This window comes from Papaver somniferum, chromosome 9 (assembly GCF_003573695.1).
Source record: "Papaver somniferum cultivar HN1 chromosome 9, ASM357369v1, whole genome shotgun sequence".
Taxonomy (NCBI): domain Eukaryota; kingdom Viridiplantae; phylum Streptophyta; class Magnoliopsida; order Ranunculales; family Papaveraceae; genus Papaver; species Papaver somniferum.
This window is the reverse complement of record NC_039366.1, coordinates 135,041,970-135,047,969: the sequence shown is the minus strand read 5'-3', so window position 1 is coordinate 135,047,969 and position 6,000 is coordinate 135,041,970.

Sequence of the window (6,000 nt, the reverse complement as noted above, 5' to 3'; positions counted from 1 at the left end):
ATTTTTTTCATGAATTAATACATTTATATAATAAGGAATGCAATCTTTTGCAAACCGTGACTATAACATTTATATAATATTCATGTTTATATAATCAGGTTTTCATCTAACGATGAATATTGAATGCTTTATTACCAAGGTAACATTGATTGCAAACCCTGATTTGAAGACTATATAAGGGAGAACTCTAGCAACTGGGAAACCTAATACCCACACCTCATGTGTGATACTAGTTGCGACTAGAGTCGATTCCCCTTTAACCTTAGGTTTTTCCAAAACCCTGTAGGTTAACGACTTTAAGACTTCATTGGGATTGTGAAGCCAGACCCAACTATTTTCTCTGTAGTTGTGTATTCTGATCTTGCTATTTTCTATCGTGATTGAGTACTATCTTCTCTAAGATTTGCTCGAGATTTAATCTCCGATAGGCAAGATAAAAAGTAATCATAAACATCTTCGTCTCATTGTCTGTGATTCTATAATATCTTGTTTCGCTATTGTTTGAGGGTAAAAACTGGTTCTGCTATTTTTTGGTAAATTTGGGGGTGTGTTGATGAGAAACGAATTCAAACCCTAAACAAATGCACTGCACGGGAGTACTTTTATCCTAAACCAAGAAATGGTCCTTCGAGATTCAGTTCGGTCACAAGGTGGAGGAGAAGGGTTGATCTTATGGAGGGAAGCGGAGAAGGTGTTTGAGATCAGGATATTGAATTATGAAGGTGTGGTTGTTTTATGACTTGTATCAGAAAAATGGTTTCTGGCTACTTGTGTTGATAACACTTGTCTTGTTGTTGTCGAAATAGATTGAAAACCTATTTATACAAGTCATTGAGTGCACCCTGATCTCATAAGAAGTGGAGGAAGTTAAGTAATGGAGAAGTGGAGTTGTGCGAAAGGTAATGATCATCGTGTTTCCGTTATGAGGGAAGATTGATCACACGTTCACCCACTACTCTTATTATTGTTAACCGTCTGTCTTTCCTGACACTTTCTCGTAATGGGCACGTTGCATGCCGCACGCTGTAAACCGCTAGACCAATACCCCAGTTAGCATCCCCCAGTTTGTGACATGTTTGATGTCTCGAATAAGTGGATCGAGTCGTGGGACTCGTTGCTGAAATCAGCACGTAGTGCTTTTAGGTCAAATGATAAATTATTTGTAAAATCGATATTTATAAAGCATTGCTTATAATCGATGTATGTGAAGCATCGCTTTCGAATAAGCAGCTGGAAATAATCAATGTGCTAGAAGCATCGTTGTTTTTGAGCTCGATCGAATCAGTCACGAATCAAGCGTCTTAAAAGCAGCATGGCTGGCCCTCTTTGGGTGTTCGTTTGATGACCCTATGGGCGAGCTATCACTTGGTCGATCACTCTCTGTCGGGAAGAGATGGTCGGTGATCACAATGCTACTTTGTTAGATTTCTGAAAACAAATCTACATTATCCAACTAGGCTGGCGAAGTTGGATGAACGAGATGATTTGCTGCAATTGTATATTGCCGTTGTCGTATTTAGGGTTTGGAAGCCGTGCGGCCATCCCTGTTTTAGCTAGTCGAATCAAATCGTTGGGCGCTGATTCGAGCAGGCCGATCGGCCATGTGCAAAGATGAGCCACTGGTGTGCACGCTGACATCTCTTGGGCCATCTGAAATTAGATCTAAGCCACTCGATTCGGCTGGCGAAGATGGGTGGTCGTGATTGAGTTGTGATAGTTGTATACTGCCGCAAGCACAAATTAGGGTTTTAAAGCGGTCGCGTCTTCCCTAATTCAATCGAATAGTTTGATGCGTCATTGACTTGCTATGGGCAAGTCGATCGACTGGGAAGAAGGTTGGGCCGCCAATGAACATATTGGCGCTTCTTTGATCGTTCGAGATGCGATCTAGGCCGTCCGACTAGGCTGGCGAAGTTGGTTGGTCATGATTGATTTAAGACCGACCTAGGCAGCCTAATTCGATTAAGACTCCTTTCGTTCACGCGGCTGGCCTGTCTTTGTGCTAACGTTTTTTGGTGGTTGTTAGCATATCGTAAGTAGTTCGACTGGCCAGGGATGGAGGTGAGTTGCTGGTAAGCATATCTGCACTTAATTGGTCGTTCGAAATAACATTCGATCCATCCAACTAGGCTGGCTAAGTTTGACGGATGTGATGAGTTTGAGACGATATGGTCGGTCTTAGCTCGTTGAGCTTCTTTTCAACAGCGCGATCACCCTAACTTCTGGCTAACGACTAGGGGTGTTGCGGGTGAACTAAAGTATCCCGATCGGTTGGGATGATAGTGTGGCCGATGGTGAATATTATGGAGCTTATCCGACCATGTTAGGAGGCGGTTAGGTTTTATAATCGACTGGCCAAAACGTACGGCCGTGATCGTTTTGAGACTGATATGGACAGTCTATATTTTCCTTAAGGAATTTAAACGCGTTCAATCGCGCCATCTTTTAATTAAAAAGGTGTGTAAACACGCTGGTCTCTTTGTCAGATAGTGATGCAGCCTGTGTGAGTACTTCCATGCAGATCTCAATACTGACACTTCGGGAGATTCATGCTACTCTCCTGAGAGTGAACATTTAATCGTCATGTCATGTCAATATTGGGAGTTAGGCTGAGAACATAGCGTAGGAAAATACTAAGCAAGTCATGCATTATTGAATAATGCTGGTGGAAGATGAAATTCACAGAATATTTTAGGATTGTTGTTGCACGCACCATTCTGAGTAAATTTCATATATACAGATATATTGAATTGCTCAATACATATTGAGCGAAGAGGCTTAAACACTCATTTCTTTCAAATGGCTTTTGTTCCTTTGCAGGATGACAGCGCATTAAATACAGGTTTTACGATTTTAGCCCTTGAACTAAAAAACACCATCAATATTAAGTCCCCTGCTTAGTACGTAACAGTGACATTGTTGCGTGGTAAGCACTAGATGGTGAAAAATAAAGGTAAAACTTATGAGACAAAGTTAGATGTTACCAGGAGAGATGGGTCGGCCTGTCCTTGGAACATGTCACGTTTAAGAGGTGTCCAGGTAAGCGTTCTCCTAGCATGATGTCGGTTGGCCCCAGGTAGATTAGGCATACTGTTGGTTGGGATCTCAAACTGCATTCCAAGTCCCTTGTACATCTGAGTATCGTTCGAGAGCGTGTCCAAGCTTTCCTTCTTCGGTTAGCATGGAGGAAAAGTGGAGGCGCGATGAAGCATCTCAGCTAACAAGTGCTATGGCTGAAAGGTTTGCTGCTCGGCTAGAGTGAAGGAGGGTGGAGCATAACATGAATTCCTGGATAAACATGAATACCCTTTTCATGACGACTTCATATTCCTCAACTCTGATGTGGACGAGCCCTATCATGAGGAATATCCTTAAAAGGCTGTTGAAGCAATTTCTGAAAAAGATGTTGAAGCAGCTGAAGAGGATGTTGAAGCGGCTCGAGAGGATGTTGAAACGGCTTCTGGAGTGGATATTGAAGCAGCTCCGGAGAGGACTCTAGTGAAGGTACCATTGGCCCTGGCGTTGATGACACTTCTTTGATGTTTAGTAGTCTTTGTTTCATGTGGCTGGAGCCATGGCTTGATCAAATAATAATCCCTCATTCATGATCGAAACTTTAGACGTGGCGCTCCTTAGTAAGGTTAGAGTAGAGCATGTGTACATGATGAGATCTCCCATTCTTTTGTTTGACATTCCCCTTGCAGACTACACGCTTCTTGAAGATTTGTGGCGTGCCGGCTAGGTAGGTAGACGGATGGACGTTGTGTCGCGAATCTTTACAGAATTCGTTCCAAGCGATATATTTTGAACCGTCTTATGAATCTTGGATGATTGTATGGAATGGGATGCGATGATCAGTCCCTAGTTACACTTCAGAATCGATGGCGTGACTATACACGTGAAAACATCTCCGATTTGTACTTTGGAGTCCTTGATGCACATGTACGTCTTCATGTTGAGAATTTTCTGCGGCTCGTAAAGCTTCAACAGTGATGATTGCTGATATTAGAAATAAACCGGTTGAGGGATGTGAAGGCATCCTGTGCTGGCAGTCCCCAGGTATAATTATCCCGAGATTATTTTCTCTTGAAAGACGTACTTCCATTGCATTTGCTGGTAAGGTGTTGAAGCGGCTTTGGCCTCTGAAGAGAGCATTGAAATGGCTTCGGGAGAGAGTGTTGATGCGGCTTCGGGAGGGAGAGCGTTGGAGCGGCTTCTTCTGGAGAGAACGTTGAAGCGGCTTCTTCTGGAAAGAGCGTTGAAGAGGCTTCAGGAGAGAGCGTGTGTTGGATCGTCTTCTGGAACGTGCGTTGAAGTGGCTTCTTCTGGAGAGAACGTTGAAGCGGCTTCTTCTGGAAAGAGCGTTGAAGCGGCTTCAGGAGAGAGCGTGCGTTAGATCGGCTTCTGGAGCGTGCGTTGAAGTGGCTTCTTCTGGAGAGAGCGTTGAAGCGGCTTCTTCTGGAGAGAGCGTTGAAGCGGCTTCTGGAGAGAACTCCAGTGAGGGCTCCCTTAACCCTTGATTTCGAAAAATGAGTTCTTCTCATTCTTCAGAGGCGATATGATATGGCAGATGGGAATACGACACACAAATACTGTTGGCCGGCAAGTCGTGTTTTCTCCTCATGGGAAAGAATACCGTTTCTATTACAATATCTCGATGCATGCAACTCTCTCTTCCGGTGATTCGAAATAGGGGAGATAACAATAATGGTTAAGGATTCGACCAACCTTCAGTTTGATTTTCCTTTGAAAATTACATGTTTTTTGATTGACCGTCTCTCTTGTGTTGAAGAAGTCCTTGAATGACGGTGAAGGAATTTCACGCTGAGCCTCAGTCTCCAGTTCACGTGGTTTTATCCCGTATGGTCGATGGGCTGACCATGATGAGGGTATCACCCTTTTGCATCCGTGTTGATGACTATGTATAAAACCAGTTGGTTGGAGCTTGGATGGCTACGATCAAGATTCTTGACAAGGACGAGTTATGACTACAGGCGCAAACCTTGGCAGAGAAGAGTGGTGGTTACGGCCATGGATCTTGAAAGGAAGGAACGGCATCTACGAGCACGTACCTTGGCTGGTCACGACCATGAATATTGACGGGATTTAATAAATCAGCATGGGAGTTTATTCTCCCTTCTTTATTTTTTTGGTGAAGCAGCTCTTCCCTGATTCCCTGTGTGCGGAAACTCGCACATTGTTGTTTGCATAAATGCACCATCATGGTCTGTACGGTTTCGTGGACGGATTCCCCAGGAACTATGCAACTCCTGATGGGAAGAGGGTATCTGCGAACTCCCTCAGTGCCTAATTAAAGTTCTCTTGCATCTATGCTAACGACAATATTTGGGATTTGCCATTTATTCCTGAGTTGGTGGGCGCATGATAGGAGGTAGTTTGATGGCATCATCTTGAATCCATACTTCCAGGAGTTCAATCACTTCATCGATCGGGAACGGGAAGTTTGGAGCAGCATCTCCAGTTTATTGTTGTTGTGCAGGAGTCTTTAGTCGCGGCCTTTCGGGATGGGGTCGTATGATGCGCTGGTGCTGCACGTTTGAGTTGTTGTTCTACAACTGGAGCTTTTATATTTCCTCTTATACTCACCGCTCTTACAGAGGGTTGAGTGTTGTATTGTTTGTTGATGAGACGTCTGTTTCCTCGAATATCACGTGTATCTTCATTCTTGGCGGGCTTAATTCCTTCCAGCAAGGCTGGTGCTGTTGTAGCCAACCGCTTAGCAGCTTCATGAAGTTCCGAGAACGTCTGGAAGTAGGTTCTCTAGTAAAGCGCGATAGACAGGTTCCATGCCATTAATGCACAACTCTAATAATTGATTTCCAGTCACATTTGGATCATAGTGCTTGAATCCAATTGGCTATACGGTTTGGTGTAATGTTGTTGTACCAGGTGTATGCTCTCCCGGTAAGCGACTTTGAGAACTCTTTCAGGCGAAGGACATGATTGTGTTCGTGCTCTTCTATTGACTCCAGAAAACGA